Below are 19,773 nucleotides of genomic sequence, written 5' to 3' on the forward strand. Positions count from 1 at the left end.
GGGGGGGCAGAGGGGGCGGCCGAGCACTTTGCCAGGGCCGGTTGTGGTTCCCAGTCCGGCCCTGCCCCAGGGAGGGGTTCCATCGAAGCCCATGCATAACCCATGGCTCTTGACACATTCACAGATGTATCACATGTGGTAGAACTGGGAGTGCACCAAAACTGCTACACCTCCCCAGGTGAGATGTAACAAGGAGAAATATTTTTATTTCTCCTTGTTTTTGCTTCTGTGTGTGTGTGCTGCATTCTACAGCACACATAGAAAGAGGAAAGTGCCTCAGGGGATTGTTTTTGTGCATTGAAGGTTCCCCTTCCTGCACAAAACAATCCTGGTAACAACACAGACACCCTTGCACCATGGCGCAAGAGCGCCTGCGTTGGCGCTAGGCAGCACATTGGGCACCAGCGCTGAGAAGTACGGTTCACTCCTAACCGTTCCCTATCCTGCAGCGCAGCACAGCAAGGTGACTTGCTGCGCTGCGTGATTTAATGATAATTATGTCCCTAAGATAGTTCATCTTTCAGGGCAATACCATTGATGGAATACGCTTTCTTGAACAGGACATCCAGCTGGGAATGTTAATTAGGTAGATAATGGCAGGTCACCACCAGGTGCATGAAAACCACTGTACTCTTTTTCTTTGTATTCTGTTACCTAGCTGCGGGCTATTTAAACTGTTCTGTTAGCACTATTTGCAAATACATACCTTTGTTTGTTAGCCCTTATCTGCTCGATCCGTTTTAAGCGTGGATACTTTCACTCTGTAGTTACCTAGGTTAGTCTTTGTGTTAGCAGGGCATTAATGGCAAAAGTTGTCTGTTTTTTATGATGATAGGGGTGCCTAAAAATGTTATTTCTTTCGGAAAGCACGTGATATTTAAACTGATAGATGGAAATCCATTCGTTGTTTGAGACACTCCGTAAGGCCCTGTTTGTTAATAGTCTAAATTGGCCTAATGCTAGGCCACCTTGTTCCCACTTCATTTAAGAATCAGTCTAGTCATCTATAAATCAACGAGAAACTTGTGAAATGGCCCCTTGCCAATAGGAAAACTACATTGGTCATCAATGTTAAACACACATTACAGCTGCAAGCTTACTTGTGAACTAGGGCCCTCGATAATGTGAAGGGGTGTTAGGATAAAGAATTAAAACACTATGAAAAAGTTTGAAATTCAACCTTAAAACATTTGCACATATTACGATCATCAACTCAATGTAACTGTAGCCTCTAAATTAAGGTGATCACCTCACTCTAGGTCACTATGGACATTGTCTCCATTTCTGGACTTTCACCCATTAATCATTGTTTTCAGGTCTTAGTCTCATTAGTTAGATCGAAGAAAAGAAAACTGCAAGCCTCGAACGCATTAGGCTGTCACACAGGAGTCTTCCAGTGGAAACATTGTCATCCTATTCATTTGTTTAGGATTACTGCATGCGAAGCCACAGGGAAGTCGGGCACGAATCTAGCAACGATGGAGCATGGCTCTTTTCCTTTTGCTGCTAATTTGAATTCCAGAGTTTGTATTCGAGTGGCACCTTACACTTTGTTGTAGGCGTAGGCATACAAGATAGAATCTTGTGCATACTCAACTAAAACAAAGAATCATATGATAAGGAACTTGTAATAGCTGGTCTGTCCCTGATTGGGTAGTGGCAATGCTGCAATGGTGCAAAGGAGCCAATGGGCTTCAGCTTGTGATGAGTACCACCTGCATTCATGGATTGCTGTTTTGGACATGCGTTCATCCCCTGGCAGACCTTAAACATCAGCAACTTCCAATGAGGTGCTCCGGAGGCAGTATTAACTGAAATATCTGCAGAACCACAATTCCTAAAGTTGAGAATCCACAGAAACCTCAACTCAGGCAGGAAAATAATTACTACATAACTATTGCTCCGGTCAGCCATGCTAGCAGCATCTCTTGCAGTCTCTGCTTCTCTTCTGAATCATAAGAACGATCCTGCATCCTTAACATTGGCTCTTGAATGCCAAGGCTCTCTACTGCAGTTCCCACCTTCCTTCTGCATTCCTCGAACTACACTCCCACTGCAATTTCATATCCAAATATAAAACTTAATAGAGCACTTAAGTTTTGGGTGGTATTAAGGTGGTTAGTGTATTTAGTCTAATGAGAGCTTAGAGATGGGGAATCATTGTGTTTCCAGTCTCTTTGTGAGCAGTTTCATAGCGAAAATCCAGCTCAATAACAGGAGATGAACATTCCCCAGTTTTGGTCCTATGACTTTCAAAGGTTTCCTCTCCAGTGACCTCCTTTCAATGGACCATATGTATTCCAGATGTGACTTAGCAGACCTCGATGCCCCACTAGAGATGACCATAAAAACATGTTGATCCAGTGCCCTGTTCAACTTGGTATACTCGTTTCCAAATGTACACCTTGCCTCTAAACATGATCCTGTTTTCAAAATGAGGAGTTAGCAGAGTGTGAGCATGTGAGATTGTAGCTTTCACCTTTTCTTCAAAAAAGTTGTGAAAGTTTCGATGTAATAGTGTGAGTGTTTTGTCAGTGGCTCGTTATTTGAAAGTAAGATTAGAATTGAAAATAAACCGCAGTGCTTTGATCTTGAGACAAGGTAACTACACAGGCCTCTAAAATGTAACTCATTGAAGGTTGTTGCAAGCTTCTTGACAGATCAGGGCGTAAGCCCATTGTCATGTGTTTAAGTTTGTGTTGTGCTGAAGGCTAACCAATTGTACTCATCCAAACCTGCTTGATTTCAACCTTAACAATTTATTTTTGCTCCGATATGAATTTGGCCTAAATAAATGAAAAGACTTGAGGCGTTTGGTAAAACAGTAACAAGTTGGATTAATTAAACATAGGGGCCGGGAGAGTATGGACAGAGGCGTGTCTGAAGACAGTCTTGGAGTACAGAAGTTTTGGCCGCACATATATACATTTCGTAGGTAGCATAAAACACTTCCACATTCTTTGAAAAGCATCATAATCATAAACAACAAATACAACCATCGGAAAAGGGGGACAGAGATGGCTCTTGACCTCAGGGAGAGCTAGTGTGAGCCAGTGAGTCCATGTCGGGATGTCCGGTGTGGTGAGTGCATGATCATCCCATGCAGTGTAGATGCCGTGTCCTGATTGGCTGAGTGTTCCGAAGTTCATGTGGCATCTAACTTTGTGGTATTTTGGGAACGCACGCCTTTGGCCAAATGTATTTTTCATTGGCACTAATCTCCTCACTCCTGTTTGTGGTGTGACTACCTATCTGTGGGATCGATCATAGTTTTTTCCCTTGGGTGCGCATTTGTCTTTAGGCTAAGTGTAACCCCACCTGTGACCTGTGAATCGGTAGACTTGGGTTTGGGTCGTAGGGCCTGTCTGACCACGTATCTCTGACTCGGAGTTGATGGGGAGGTCACGTCGAATGAATCCGACAGCAAAGGTACGAGTTCACAAGTAAAATAGAACGTGTAACATGCCAGGTATTGCTATCATATTTACTGATATTCTCATTATTATACGTACAGCTGTTACATCATACATCAACATTGCATTGACTGAGACTGACATCATTATGCGTACATAAGTTAAGGTGTACATCGACATTGGATTTACTGGAATTGACATCAATGTGCATGCATAGGTTACAGTGTACATCAGTATTTACTGGCATTGGCATCATGGTGCTTGCAGATTATAGCGTACATCGATATTGCATTTATTGGTACTGCTGCTGCTATGTGTGCATACATCAGGGTGTACATTGCTATCGCCACATTGATCTCAACACACCCCCCCATGGTTAAATTTTCAACTACATCATTTTACACGTAAGTCAAGACAGTCACATTATTTGAGATGGTGTGTATTGCTGTGATGTCTGTTATCCCTTCCCTATTTGCATTCTACCTAGTTTGCGAACTATGTTTTTAAAGCAGGTAACCCCCACCTGTAGGAAACCACACAGTGATAGTACAACCATGACAACAGGAAGCAGCGAAGTGCACAGCCTGGTCACCCATAGGGGAGAGCCAGGCAAAGAGACCATGAAACCAGTCCTGCTCAGGGCACCCCCTCCTTCTTCATGTCCATTTGGAGACAATGCAGTGCTTGGATGGCAAGAGCCTGTGTCCCGTTGTCCATGTCATTTCCAGGGATAAAAGTAGAACAGAAAGCACCAATCTTGGCACACAATCCTCCTTTCATCGTGGTCATCAAGTCCAACACATACCAATGTTACATCACCAGAAGGTGTACGGCTCTCAGTAATTTCCTGATAGCATTAAGGCTGAGCTCGGTGTCATTGATTATTTTCAACATTTCCCACCTTGTAATTTGTAACCAGCGGGCATTTGTTTTTGTTTGAACTGTGAAGAAAGGTATGGACCCTCCTGCATTCATTTGAGTGTCCGTAAACAGTCTGAATTCTCCTGGAATGTCCCTGTGCTGAGCCCAACCAAAATAATCAGCAGTTTTTCTTCTTCAAGCCTGATTCAACATAGTTGTTGTCTTCTTTAGCCGATGTTGGAACAACTCAGACAAATCTTCTCCAGGGATGACCAGGGTCAGGGTGTTTAAGGTTACAAGGGCACAGAGGCCTCACCATCCGGGAATGATTTGGGCATAGGCAAAGTCACCACAATGCCAGTAAAAATCCATTAGTGTGTAGGTGCCTCATTGTGGGTTCAGTATGTGCAACAACGCCTCACAGTTGACATTGGTCCCAAGCAGTATCGTCCTTTGCCTCTGAAACACAAAGTATACTGTGTTAGTTTCAGTACAATTAGGGATTACTCCTTCTCTTCCAACCATGCATACCTATTACCTTAATATACCAGATTTTCTGGCATGGGGTGTCTGTGCTAGAGTTTTATCACCTTCCATTGGACTAATTTCCCCTAGTTTTATCGAGATGAATGGCCCTACACTAGAATGCCGCACCGGTAATCCATTTGTTATTTAAAAAGGTGGTCCCAAATATGTTAATGGCCATCCAGAGACCACAGACAGAAGTGGGGGCAGACTCGTTTGCACACTGAAGTGTTGGTTTTGCTACCTCGAAGAACCTCTTTTCTACAAGGTCCCCTACAGTGCCCCATCTGTGCATCGTGTCTAACTCTGTTTGAATGTCGCTAGATTCAGTAAAAAGATACAGTGCTGTGGGATTAACCTCTTATCAGGAGATGTTTACTACTGCTTTATGTGGTTTTACTCTACGGGTTTGTATCTTTGGCCTAATCCTACAGAGATACAGGTAGATGAGACATTTAACTTTCTTTGGGCTATCTCTAGGGGTAGGTAAAGTCTGTCTGCACCTACGGCATGGGGTATCAGTGAGCATATATAACATGACCTGTTCGTGGTTTGACTGCCCATTGTGGTCATGTGTTGATAACATATGATGTGTAGGAGCGCGCTGTGTAGTGTGTGTGGAATGCTAGCGTTGGGTTCAGTGTATGTGTACTTGAGGTGTAAGAGGTCTTTGCACTTGCGTTGCAAGAATACAAAATTGGGTTTTGTTGAACTAGGCACATTTTGTGAATTGACAGGGCACACGAGCACCCCCAGCTAAGCAGAGTGTGTACAAACATTCAGGGGTACAAATCTTAAAAAACATTAGTAGGCTGTAGGATGGTCTTCTGGGGAGATGCCTGTCATCTGGGTGCCCAGAGGTGTCTTGACTTCGTGAAGAGCAGGAAAAAGAGTTTTTTATAAAAAAAAATGGCTGTAAAGTCAATTTGAAGTCTGTGCTCTTGAGCTGTTGGCTTGTGGAGGTCCTTTTGGAAGCTGTAATCGAAATTTATTTTGGAGGCTTTGGCTGAAGAGGTGGCAGCTGTAGCAATGATGGTGCACGTGTCGTTAGATCACTGACCTTTGAGATAAGAGCTGTGGGCTGCTTGTTAGCTTGGAAAAAAACATTGTTAGACAGTTTTTAGAACAATTCCAGGTTTTCCTTCATTCAGGTAGATTCTATGGCTTTACTGGAGCTTGAAGCTACCTAGAAGGGTGCTTAAGAATCATGGGAGCACTTTTATGGAATGGTGAGTTTTAAGTTTGTTTTAGTATTTTCCTCTGGGGACTGCTCCATAAAAAGGTGTGCTATTTTAATCGGTCAGGGGTGTCCTTTTGACCTGTATGTGCTGCATGCAACTTTGAGAGAGTCTTGACTGTTTGGTGGTCTGTCTGTTGACACAAGAGCATTTCTCTGGTGTCTGCACGTAGCATGCAATGAGGTCCTCTCTAAACAGGGTTGGGCTATTGGGCTCTTTCTGGAAGGTTTGAGAATTTTGGGCTGTTTCTGTTTCTAGGCTGCTTCGTGTGGGTTCCGGTGGGCGTTTACCCACGTCTGGGTGTTGCTGGCTTTAACAAGGAATACCCGAGGTGGTTGGAGGGTCGTTCATGGACTCCAGTAGGGCCCTGTAGGGAAATGACTGGTATCAGGTTTGTTTGCTGTGTTTTCTGATGAGGGTCAGGTGTGCCGCTGATACTCATTGTGCTTGATTCCTTGTGGGTGGAGTTAATGGACTCAATGGATTTTCTATTACAGACTGGGGTATTGTAATTGCATTTCTTCGGAGTTTTGAGGACACATCGGCCCTATGCATGTGAGGAACCCAGCTCCCAACACCGAGGCATTCACCTAATTTTGGAACTAAAGGAGGGCCTCCATTTGGTGGGAAACCCTGAAGTTGGCGAGACTTACATAGCCCGCTCAAAGTTGGACTTGGGTGAGCCGTCCGGGGTGCCCACTTTTATGCCCAGGCAGAGGGGCTGCACGTCCTCCCTACGGGTCGTGGTCAGCTAGCCCCTCCCCAGGGGACCAACAGCAGAGGGAGGCCAAGACTCCTATGGGCACCTGGATGGCAAATTCTGGCCTGGCCTCCCAATCACCCTAGCATTTGGCAACCTACACAACTGTTACGGATGTCGGTAAGGAAAAGTATCTGAGAATGGTGTGAAGGGGATACATCCTGTAGGGGTGATCTTGTGCTACTGTGTGTTTGTATTTTGTGACTGTGTACAGGCGTTGCCTCCCCAAACAGTTACTCCCCCCTGCCACGGCTGTGGTCCTGGCCCCTACTGGGCTGGGCTCCCTGTCTGTGACTGCAGCCACACACTCGGCCAACCATCCACTCCCTGCTGTGGCTGGGAAACGGTTGCCTGTTTTCCCAGGGGCTGATTGGATGCTGCAATGGCATTGCTCTGGGCTTGATTTTGTGGATTGATATTCTGTGTGGCCTGTCCTGGTATTGTGCCTTTTTGTTCCGGCATGATTTTAGGCAGCAATAGTCAGTCCTATCTGTTTTATATTAGCAACAGAGACATTCTCTGCGACTTGAGGGCTGCCAGCCTTGTTATTCTTTGGTGCAGATTCTCTGTCGGATCCCTCTGGGATTCTGTGGCTGAATCCTCTTCCAGCTAAGTGCCATTTTCAAGCAAGCTTGTGGTCGCTGTGGACTTTTGGAGAGCGATCTCACCTAGTACTTGGTCACCCCAAGGGGGCCACTGCATGGGAAGTAGAATTTGTGGCCTGATTGTATTGGTCATTGGAGCTTTCCTCATGTAGCAGGTGAGGATACCTCCTTGGGTGTCGCTTTGCCAGTTGGGTGTGGCAGGATTCTTCTAGGGGTTGTTTGCCAGGATACTACATTAGATAGAAGGTAGGGGTCCTCCAATGTAGGGATGAGTCACTCAGCATGGGGCCACTATGTCTGTGCCACTTCCTCATTCAGGAAAGTGTTGGGGTTGAATCAGAGGTCAAACCAGGCAACCCCTGGAGTGTGCCAGCTGGTTGCTACCACCATTGTCCCTAGGTGCCTTTGGCAGGCTCCCCACCTAGCATCGGAAGACTCAGTGGGCATGTGTGCAGGGAAAACTGTGTACATGAGGTTGTACCAGAAACAATCTACCGGTTTTGAGCTCTAAACAGCTGATGCATCAACAGACGTTTAACAATTTGACAATGACAACTGCAATGAAATAATAACTACCAGTAGCAAAGTGTAATTGTTAGTTCAGAACAATACAAGTTGACTTTTAGCAGCGAAAAAGCAAATATGGAATTCTGATTTATGGAAAAAAGTTATTACTTCATGAAACGCATACACATACTAACATGACACAACATTTAACAGGTAGCTCAATTTGCAAAATTTAAAATGCGCCACTACATCAATAATGCATAAAATGGAGAAATCTAAAAGAGACGAGAGACTAGAAGAGAAAAGTTTTGACAGACAAAATGGTTACTTTGTCCAAAAACCTTAGTCCCCTTCCAGCGCCTACAGCCCGAGGAGAGGGATGCTCCATGTAACACACAGAGCTAAGGGAGCTCGATAGTCTGTAAATATCAGCTCGACAGACAAAAATAGCAATGATTTGTGCAGAGAAAAAGGGACAGCTGACGACTATCGACCCTCTGTGACTAAACACAAGCTACACCTTATTCACTAAGGTACAAATTTGTCCCCTAACCTCCGAATTACACCCTATCTCACACTCAGGGGTTGTGCGTACTGACTGCCTGACGCACAGCGGTAGACGCAAAAAAGTCCCCCTCTCAATTCTTTCAAGTGTCCTCAGTGTTAAGAAACAGTCAGTCCCTAAGATAATTCCCTTTAACCAAAAAATAAGATTCAGGTGGTGACCCAGTCATGCTCAACGTTTCAAGCAAAAAACAACTGTAGCTACCTTTGCCTACTCTAGCGTGCTGACTAAGGAAAACAACAAAAGTGATCTACTCGCTTGTCTTAGTTCTCAACATGCCACATACTGGGGCTAAGGATCAGATGTAGTCTCTTACCCTGTGACGGCTGTCTCCGGATGAACCTCCGCCCCGTGGATTCAGCAGAACTTCTAATGAATTATGGCATCTGCTCAACTATCTTGCTGCGCAGATCAGCCGGGGTCCTTCCTTCGACAGCAGACTGGTTCAAAATGTTGCTGCAATATGAGTTTACCTTAGATAAATGCAAAGGTTAGAGGTGTTTGGCAAAACAGGAACAAGTTGGTTTAATTAAACGCAGCTGCCTGAAGAGTATCAACAGAGGCACATCTGAAGACAGTCTTAGAGTACAGAAGTTTTGGCCGCACATATATACATTTTGTGGGTATTAGAAAACACTTCCACAGTCTTTGAAAAGCATCATAGTCTGAAATAACAAGTACAGCCATCTGATAAGGTGGACACCGATGGCTCTCGACCTGGGGGTGAGCTAGTGTGAGTGCGTGTCCAGATGTCCGGTGTGGTGAGCGTGCGATCACCACGTGAGGTGTGCATGTTGTGTTCTGAGTGTTCCTAACTACATGTGGCTTCTAACTTTGTGGTATTTTGGGAACATGTGCCTTTGGTCAAGCATGTTTTTTTGGGGCCAATCTCCTCGTTTCTGTTTGTGGTGTGACTACCTATCTGTAGGATTGATCAGGGTTTTACCTGGGTGCGCATTTGTCTTTAGGCTAAGTGTAACCCCACCTGTGAACGGTCAATCAGTAGGTTTGTGTTTGTGTCTCAGGACCTGTCTGATCATGTATTTCTAACCGAGACTTGATGGGTTGGTCATCTCGGAATCCAACAGCAATGATATGAGTTTGAGAGTGCACGTGTATCATTGTGGTCATTGATATAATATTTACAGATATTCTCATTATTATACATACAGTTCTCATATCATACATCAACATTGCAATCACTGAGACTGATGTCATTATGCATGCATACGTTATGGGTTTACTGGTACTATTGCTGCTAAGCATGCATACATCAGGATGTACATACCTATCGTATTTATCGATCACACCCCTATCTTCCTAAATTCTTCCTCAACACTGAATATGATGATGAGAAATATTTAGGTGTCATTCTTATAGATTGATCGATATAGATTATCCAAGGTTGTGAAGAGAGAATCTGGATTTCATTAAAGACACGGAGGCTAACATTATGCATATAACTTTTATTGCCAGCTCCTTGCAGCACTTCAAAGTATTATATCACCAACACAAAAATTCCAAAACTCAGAATGTCCCTTTAGCCTATTTAAACTCTGTCACAGCAGCCATCTTCCTCTTTTAAGCTGCTCCTGTCCCATAACTCATAACCTCAAACCTATTCAAACGATTAACATAATCCACGTGTCCTCCTTTATTGGTTATCTGAAACAAACAAAAACCAAAATTTAAACTGCTCCCCAATGAGTCTTCGAATATAAACAAGACATACCTTCTAAACTCAACTCCCCCTCCAGGGTGGGACCTATAATGCTAGCCTCTGTCTTTAATATAATCCAGATTCTCGCTACACAAACTTGGAGAATCTACATTTAATGGCAAGACCGGAGGCTAGCATTATGCATGTTCAAAGCTGTGATAAAACTACAGACAACACATGACCCATAGACTTCAAATAAAATTTTGCAAACACATCTGCATTTAACCAATCAGCCGCATGCAAAATCTCCTCCAACCATTCACCTGCCATGAAAACCTTACTTGCCATTGCTCCTCTCACCAAATGAGCACCATACTCCTGTAAACTTACACCTGGCTCAAGCATACAACACCTCACCCATTGAGCATTTGTCTCTGAAGTGACTGGTTTAAAATGCTTCACATATGAAATCAGCACCTGATTATCACCATGCCTTCTTAACTAGCAAAATCTGTTTTCATACTCTCTCAAATATCTTACCACGCACAACTTTGGATGGTCCTCAAACCTAGGATAAAATATCGATGAAGACATGCACTTTGTTCTCTTAGTTACTCTAAAAATCACCCCGTCTGGATTATAACATCTGTTACTAACATCTAACGCTTGACCATCAGAAACTCTCCAGAACAAAATCAGACGCAATAAAGTTGCTAACTTCCCTGACAACTGCTTCATACTTAAAAACATATTCATTGGCTACCCTTCAAACAAATGAAGAAGCCTATTCACATCCCACAAGCAATTGTATCTTGGTCTATGTAGTCATCCGCAACTTAACTCCTTTCATAACCCTACAAATTAGCAGTTCTCTACCTATGGAGCCACCTCCTACCAAACCATGACATGCAGCAATTGCAGACCTATAACAATTAATAGTTCTGTAACTCAGGGCCTCCTGAAACAAAGAAGATAAATAATTCAACAATTCTATGGCAGATGCCTCCACGGAATCCAAACCCCTTTCCATGCACCAACAAGCCCATTTCTTCCATGCTCCAACATATATCTTCCTAGTTCCTGTTGCCCAAGACTCCCTGAGTAACTTGTGAACCAGCTCCGAAAGTTCTTTGAATTGCACTCCTCTCCTGAAATCTTCCAAACAAGAAGGCTCAATTCTTCTTCCAAAACCAAAGGATGAAAAACTCCTTCTGCCCCTAGAAGAATGTCCTCTGACTCTGATACCAAGAATGGCTTCTCTATCGCCATTTTCAACATAGCTGGAAACCATGCTTGTCCTGCCCAAAAAAGTATCACAAGAACCAGTTGACATCTCTGTCTCCTCACCATTAACAACACCCTCTGTATCATTGCAAATGGGGGAAATGCATGCCCCTGAATCTTCCTTCAATCCTGCTGGAACGCATCCACCTCTTCTGCTAATGGATCCAGCCTCAAACTGTAATAAAGCTCCAACTAGAATGTCAGTCTTGACGCAAACAAATCCAAGTCCAGCAGACCCCACACTTGAAATACCCTCAGAAAGTATTGAACATTCAGCTTCCAATTGTTGAAATCTCTGCGATACCTCGAATTCCAGTCTGCAACAACATTCTCCTGACCTGGTAGATACTCTGCTTGCACGCCTATCTTCTGCTCTAAACAAAAACTCCAAATCCTCTTTGCTAACTGCATCAGATTCCTCGACCTGCTTTCACCTAAGCGATTCATAGAACGTACTGCCGAAACATTGTCCATTTTCAATACAACATTGAAATTACTTAACTTCTTTTCAAAACTCCGTAAAGCATAAAGACCTGCTCTCATCTCCAAACCAGTTATGTGTTCTGACTTCTCCTCCAAGGACCATATTCCACCTGTTTCCCTATCCTCCAAGCATGCCTCCCACTCAAATAGGCTTGCATCTGTCTCAATTACAAAATCTGGACAAATTCCAAATATTACACGGCCATACCAGGACTCCAGGTTCTCCAACCACCAAACCAGCTCCTCTCGTGCTTTTACTGAAAGTAAATCGTAAACTCCATAACATAAACCTTTCCTTAGTGCTCCTGCCTTCAATCTCTGCAAAGCCCTGTAATGAAGCGGCCCAGAAAAATCTGCATGAATAGAAGAGGAAAACAAGCCAATCACCTTTGCCAAACTTCTCAGAATGACTTGCTACTTCTACAACATTCCTTTCACCTCCGACCTTATCTTTACCACTTTCTTCTAGGGTTAACTTAGTGTCTTCTCTACTGTGTTCACTACAACACCCAAGAATTCTAAACATTGACTGGGTTTCAAAACCGACTTCTCCCTGTTGATCAAAAAACCCAATCCTTCCAAAAGATCCAAAGTCAAAACCAGTTGCTTCTCCAACTCCTCTTGACTCTGAGACATTAATAAAAAATCGTCCAAGTACACGATCATACATATTCCTCTCTCCCTGAGAAACTTGGTCACAGGTCTCAACACCTTTGTAAACCACCATGGTGCTGATGCCAGTCCAAACAGAAGGCAAGAAAACTGATACAGCTCTCCCAACCACCTTAACTGAAGAAACTTGTGACTCTCTTCTGCTATAGGAAAAGTGAAATAAGTGTCGTTCAGATCCAATTTCACTACTCAATCGTTCTCCTGCAGAATATCTCTAAAAAGATGGATACTCTCCATCTTGAAGTGTCTGTAAACCACATACTGATTCAACCCTCTCAAATTTATCACGGGTCTCTAACCCTTGTCCTTCTTCTTCACCAAAAATGCAGTAGAAATCCCCGATCTTTCTCAGTTACGTTCACTATTGCTCCCTTCTGCAACATCTCCATTACATATTTTCCTACTAAATCCTGCAGTTCTTGCTGGAAAACCATCTGACCTGGTTCCTTCAACTGCTTTGGCTCTTCCTTGTTGGATTGAAAATATGTCTAGCTGACTCCTTCTAGCATTGTGTGAGTTAAGATGGCATTTGCAGCACCATTTTGTTTTTAGCCGCTATTTTGTGCCATGATCGAAATGAAGCTTCTGTGTCATACTGTCTGCCTCAGCAGAAAGCAGCCTCAACTGTTTCTTTTTAATATTGAGCTTTGATGCACTACTAAATAGGTTGTTCTGTGTTTGCATGCCTTTCCTTGTATGTAGCCTTGGTCCCACTATCAAAGAGAAGGGCACGGGCTAAGTAAGCTTGAAGTTAAGATAGTGTGTACCCAGTCTCAGGATAGTAGCTCATCCTTCTGCACCTCCTTTGTTCACCCGTGCCCAGGCTGGAAAATTCCAGTCTGGGCGTGTCTTAGAGGTGTTGAAAATTTATTTCTAACTTTACCTTGTGGATGGGGGTCAGTCCCTTGGCAGCCATTTAGGAAGGCTGGTCAGACCGGACTCCGCTCGAGCACAATACTAATAAATAACTTTGATTTGTATTCTCTACTGTCTGACCGACTCTTCATTTGTATGGAAGGCTGAGAGGTGGTCGTGAGAGACCCTAATCGGGTCACTTTCTTCAGTTGGTGCCTGAACACGGATCCCATTGGGTGAGTGACCCATCTATGCCTGCGGATGGGTGAGGAGGATGGGGCCACGTCTGGCCAGACGGGCGGACCGGGGATCCCTGCATGAGAGAGGCTAGTACTTACAGCTGTCCCATCTGTCTGACCGGGCGGTGCCTCAGCCAGCAGTCATCCTGGCTGGGGTCCTGAACTGCGAAACCCTTGGATCTGACCATTTGGTCTGAAGAGTCGGCAGTGAAGAATAACTTTGTTTGACCTGAGTGCACCAGGTGAGTTTTCTTTGGGCCATGGCGCCGCTTTTGTTTGAGTTTGGTACAGTCTGAGGATTATTTTTGGACAAGCGCTTGAATTTGTTTGAGTTCTTTGTGATACATGGTATTGTTTTGTTTTGGGTTTGGTGAGGTCTGCAGACCAATTTTGGTAAAATATTATCAAATATCTACAAGGGATTGTTACTGAAAACCTTTTTGTTTCAAGATGCCTTGTTTCAGTAGGCCATGTTGTGTGAGTTGTCGTTGTTGTTCTAATGATGCTCGATCAGAGAAAAGGCAGCCTGCGCCTCCAGAGGGCACCCTGAATTTCGACATGTATATCAAACATGGCCTTGGCCCTATTATGTTTAGTACATTATGTCACAAATATACGAGGGACAATGCCGAGTTACAGTTAGGGGTGGGCGGAATTTGCGTAATCGCGTTACGCAAATCTCCGCGAAACGGTAAAAAATCTCCGCGAACATGCAGAAATTCCGCGAACACGCGGAATTGCTTGTTCGCGATACTTTTTTCCTGTTCGCGATCGCTGTTTGCGTGCTCGGGGTGAAATATCTCGCGAACACGCATATTGAGAACGCGAACAAGCAAAAAATTTCGCGAAGTTGCGGAACGCAGATTTTTGGGCAATTTCGCGTTCTCTGAGGAACGCGAAATTACCCAAATTCCGCAAATTCCGCGAGCGGAACGGAATTTACCGCCCAGGCCTAGTTACAGTGGCCGTTAACAGGTAGCTTTGATGAACAAAAACTGAATTTCCTGCAGGATAAATTGTTTGCAAAACAGAGTAGGCAGTCGATGTTTGATTACCTCCAGGTATGGCAGAAGGAAGCTAAGCAGAGTCGAATGAAGGCAGAAAACGATGCCCGAAAAGGGAGAATGCAGACAGTGATGCAGAAAGCAGTAGATAGATAGAGAGAAAGTAGAAAAGGGTATAGAGTGTTCTGATGGAAAAAAAATTATTGCAATGTGACAAATCTTATTTTGCCCGAGAGGAAAGCAATACATTTGTGGAGGAGTTGTTAGACAATCGACCTCCGCCTCCATATGCCGCGCAGAGAGTGTACCCTGCTGTGACACAGCAGCCCCAGGCATCTGTCTCTTCTGCCCCCGCTGTTTCTGTCTATTCTGTCATTGACTCAGTTGCTTCAGTCGCTGTACCTCCTGTCAATTCTGTGGCTTTGCCCTCCGCGCCTGCGATAATTGCTGGCCTCTCTGCTATGCCTATTGTGTCCATGTCTTCTCTTTCTCCAGCCCCAATGCCCACAACACAGCCATTAACGACAGTGGTGCTTACCCACTCAGTTACTAGCCCTTCTCTCTTCCCTCACTTCCCGGCAGTACTAGGTAGTGGAACGCCTGTACGTGGACTGGGGGACGGGAGCTGGGCAACATCTAGGGAGTGGTTGCGACAAATGTTAATATGATCTGATGTGGGGGAGGAAGAAAAAAAGGCGGTAGCAAATCAGGTGGCTCAGTGGGCCCGTCATCCCATCTATTGTACTGAATATGTGTGGAGTGTGATGAGAGATTATGAGCCGTTTGTGCAGCAGCATGCCCTTAAGCACATGTCAAAACCAACGAAACATATTGTCCATACTGAGAATTATTAAACACAATCCCTTTTATAACTCCTATCATGAGAGGTAAAACGTGAAAGGAGGGCTTTAAGAATTGCCTTTTACTCAGAAAAACATTTATTATTTATTTCTCATTTTTCTCATTTGTGCGCTCAACAATTATTCATTGCGCATTTACATTTTACAAAATACATCAAAATATAAATACAAATACACTGAACAGAACAAAACAATAGTATTGATCCCCTATATCAAGGTATTGAACTACATTCATTCATCAAACATTCTTGGCCTATCCATCCATACATACAATCGACATACACTAGACAAAGCGGTCCTAATGACACCTCTCCTTTTGAAAGGAATTATTTTCCAAACTCTATATATGTTCTGACATTTTCTCTTTTTTTTATATACAATGAAAGAACAAAAAGAACATTTTGAACAGAGCCTTTCAAATGGATGTAAAAAGGACCGAACTGGTCGACGCGTTTCGAACCTCTATCTTTATGAGGTTCTCCTCAGGACCAACCAATTTCTTAGAAAAGTATGTCAATGTGGAACCTTAACCTTCAATAACCTTCAATAACTCAAACAGCTTGCACTGGGGCCTTCGACGTGAATCTGTTGTCTTAATGGGACAGCCGAGTCCCAATTAGGAGACGGCTGTCTCCTTAGCTGGCTCCCTCGGTGAACAAACCTCTTTTCTTCCTATGTCGGTTAACTGGGTGCGTAGTCGTGTCTCGTTGGAGTCCCGTGCCGGCAACAAGATTTCTCCACTGATACAGCCTTCCTCGCTTCCGTTAGTCTGTAGGTAATGCTTCAACAACATTGTTGGTATGGCAAATGGTATGGCACCTGAGGAGGTTTTCGGAAATGTTGTGACATTGGTAGCTTTTCGAAGTAGGCTGTTTGAGAAGAGCCCGAAGACAGTGTTCCAGTTTCTGATGAGGGAAGTTCACCCTATATATCACCCTGAGTTGCCAGAGCTTCGAGATCAGCATGATGCTGTCATTAGACCAAAGGTAGAGGCACGCTTCCAAGAACGGTGGGTCTATACCCCATGGAAGAGGAGTGAGGTGTTATCCCTTAAAACTCAGTTCCCTAACCCTAGGAAAAATCCTACTGCATATTATAAGGAATTGACAGAAGCCGCTTCGTCAACAATAATGACACATGCGGATATTGAAATGTTCTTTGGTCTGCTGGTGCCCGTTGACATTTGTAAGCAGGTGCACAATCAGGACCACGGTGTGGAATTGAGTGGTATATGGGATCAGATTAAACCATGGGATAAGGAAAGGAAGCTAAAGCCAGAGATTTTAGCTTTACTGGCTGAATTATTACCTATATGCACTCCCTTATTTCTCCGAGAAGGGTAGATTGGGACAAGTTAGCAGCATGTCGTCAGAAGAAAGATGAGAGTGTGTACGATTTTTTCACACAGTTCTGGGGTGTGTTTTTGGATTTCAGTGGACAAGATTTGTCAGTAGAAGGGAGTGTCCGGTCGTTTATCAATAGATTTGTCACAAATCTGCTCCCAGAGATCACGACTCGGTGGCAGGCTTCTGAGAGCACTTCGACGACATTATCCCCTTCTGTAATTTTGAGTATGGGCAAGTATTAGGAACACAGGAAAAATGAGGAGAAGGAGAAGGAAGAGAAAAAGCATAAGGAGTTGAAGACAAAGGTAATGTTACAGCAGGCGTCTAGGGGAAATGGAAGGGGATGTGGTGCTGAACCTGGCCACAAGCTTCCCTGTACTAGCAGGAATGCTGCGCCTGTAGGGTCGAATCAGTGCTTGTACTGCAAAGAGGAGGGGCACTGGCATAGCGAGTGTCCAGTGTTATTGTAGAGAGTCGCGGCCCCTTGAGGATAGGGTTCTCGTGGACGAGGTCATGGAGTAAGTGATCGGGACAAGGCTCGGGAGGATGGGACATCGCAGGGTCATTCTGATCAGAACTATTTTGATGACACTTGAGGGAAACAGTATTATGACAATGATTATGATTTGGACAAGGTGACAGGGATGTCTCACAGCTAGGACAGCCAGAGACAGGGTGAGGGACCAGTTCAGATACCTGTAGATCAGTGCGGTCCATATGTCACTGCAGATTTGCAAGGCTCAGTTAAGAAATTCTTAATGGATACAGGTGCAATGAATAGCTCTGTTTCTCGTTCGCTGGTCCCTGGGGCAGCACTGTCTGGTCAAAATAATGTTTTGGTAGGCTTTTCAGGTGTACCGGTTGTGAGCCCCATTTCCAAGCCACTTGCCCTGACTATCGGACACTTTACTGTGGATTTGCCCATTCTATTGACATCCAATTGTGGAGAAAATGTAATGGGTTTAGATTTATTGAAGAAGTTTCATGCGACCATTTTCTGTTCTCCGGAAGTTGTCTATATGACAATGGGGCCAAATGTAACGAGTTCCTAGCAGTGTCTGTCCAAAGATGCGCCCCTTCCTGCTGAGTTTAAAGATGTGTCACCCACTGTGTAGGTGATGGGTGATACGGATGTGGGACTCTTACAAATTACCCCAGTTTCCATCAAAGTTAAGGACAACGCAGTTTTGCCCCGTATTCCTCAGTACAAAATACCACAAGTGGGGGAGCGAGCTTTATTACGCATTATACAGGATTTGATTGAGTCGGGGGTAGTTGTGGAGACAGCATTGAATATGTGTAACAGCCCTAGTCTTCCTATTTTAAAAAAGACATCCCCAGACTCCCCTGATGACAACACAGATGTTTATCGTTTTGTGATTGATTTGCGCATAGTTAACAAAATAGTGGTTCCTCATTTCCCGATGGTCCCTGACTTTACTGCCCTTCTCACAATGATTCCTTCCTTTGCCCAATTCTTCTCTGTCATTCATTTGAAAAACGCGTTTTTAAGTATCACAATTTATCCTGATAGCCGTCATGTGTTTGGTTTTACACTAGCTGGCAGAAGCTTTAGATTCTTTTACGCTCCTCAGGTCTATACTGAGAGCCCTAGTATATATAGCCAAGCCTTGAAAGCCCAATTGGACTTCCTCATGCTTCCCTCAGGTAATGGTTCAGTATGTGGATAACACCTTGATTGCTTCTGACCCTGAAAAGGGATGCAAAGACAGTACGGTTAAGTTGTTGCTACATTTGGCTCACCATGGACATAAAGTGTCCCTTTCTAAATTTCAATATTGTCGACAGGAGGTCACCTATCTAGTTTACCGACTGTCAAAGGAGGGTAGGAGATTGACACCTGAGGGCATTAGCGCCATTGTTAAAAAGCCCATCCATAAAACTCAGAGGGATGTACGCGCCTTCATTGGCATCACTTCCTACTGTCGACATTGGATCCCTAATTATTCATTACTAATAAAGTGTTTGCTTGCACTAACAACTAAAGAAATGCATGAGCCCCTGCCTTGGACGCATGAATGTCAGCAGTCTTTTGAGCAATTAAATGTTGCGCTTTGCTTTGCTTCTGTGCTTGGTATGCCTGACTATGGGAAGCCGTTCGTGCTGTAAGTACACAATACGGCCAGTTGTGCACTCTCTGTCTTAACAAAGGCCTTTGGATGTGAGCAACAGCCGTGTGCTTATTTTTCTGCTTTGCTTGACCCATTCGCCAGAGCCCTCCTGATCTGTCTTACAGTGTTTGCGGCTGTGGCCATCTTTATAAGGCAATTGGCTGGGCTCGTACTTGATAATGACCTCACAGTCATGGTAACGCATGCTGAAGACACTCTTTTGAACAAAACTAAGACGCAGCACCTTACCAGTGCATGTCCGACCGGTTATGAGTTAACTCAGTTCGCCCAGCATATTACGATAAAAAGATGTGCCACTCTGAACCCTGCCACATTACTACCCTTCCCTTCAGAAAGTGAAGAAATAGACATACATGATTGTCTGTTTCGGACGGAGGAGCTGATGAAAGGACGGGTAGACTTGACTGATGTTCCCTTATCTGACCGCAAAGGGGAACTATATGTCGATGGCTCTTATTTTAAATTACCAGATGGCACTACCACCTCAGCAAATGCACTCACTACACTGCACACGGTAGTTGAGACATCACAAGTGCCTTATCAGTGGGCCCAGGCAGCTGAGTTAGTCGCTCTTATTAGAGTTTGTGAGTTGAGTGAGGGACTGGCTGTCAATATCTACACTGACAGCCAGTACGCCTTCGGGGTCGCTCGTAATTTTGGGCGGCTCTGGGCAGAGAGAGAGTTTCTCACATCCCATGGGATGCACATTCAGAATGGACTCCTTATACATAGGCTTTTGTCTG

The 19,773-nt window shown here is 44.2% G+C and overlaps 1 long non-coding RNA gene across 1 annotated transcript in view; it reads right to left on the minus strand.

The window, feature by feature from the left end:
• Window positions 1–4,110: 4,110 nt before the first annotated feature.
• LOC146860573 (uncharacterized) overlaps window positions 4,111–19,773 on the minus strand; it is a 527,912-nt gene continuing 512,249 nt past the window's right edge. The window contains exons 3-4 of the long non-coding RNA XR_014979176.1: window positions 8,791–8,947; window positions 4,111–4,733 (exon numbers count right to left, since the gene is read on the minus strand). This is a non-coding gene — a long non-coding RNA (uncharacterized LOC146860573). The remainder of the gene's footprint in view (window positions 4,734–8,790; window positions 8,948–19,773) is intronic.

This window comes from Triturus cristatus, chromosome 3_1 (assembly GCF_964204655.1).
Source record: "Triturus cristatus chromosome 3_1, aTriCri1.1, whole genome shotgun sequence".
NCBI lineage: Eukaryota > Metazoa > Chordata > Amphibia > Caudata > Salamandridae > Triturus > Triturus cristatus.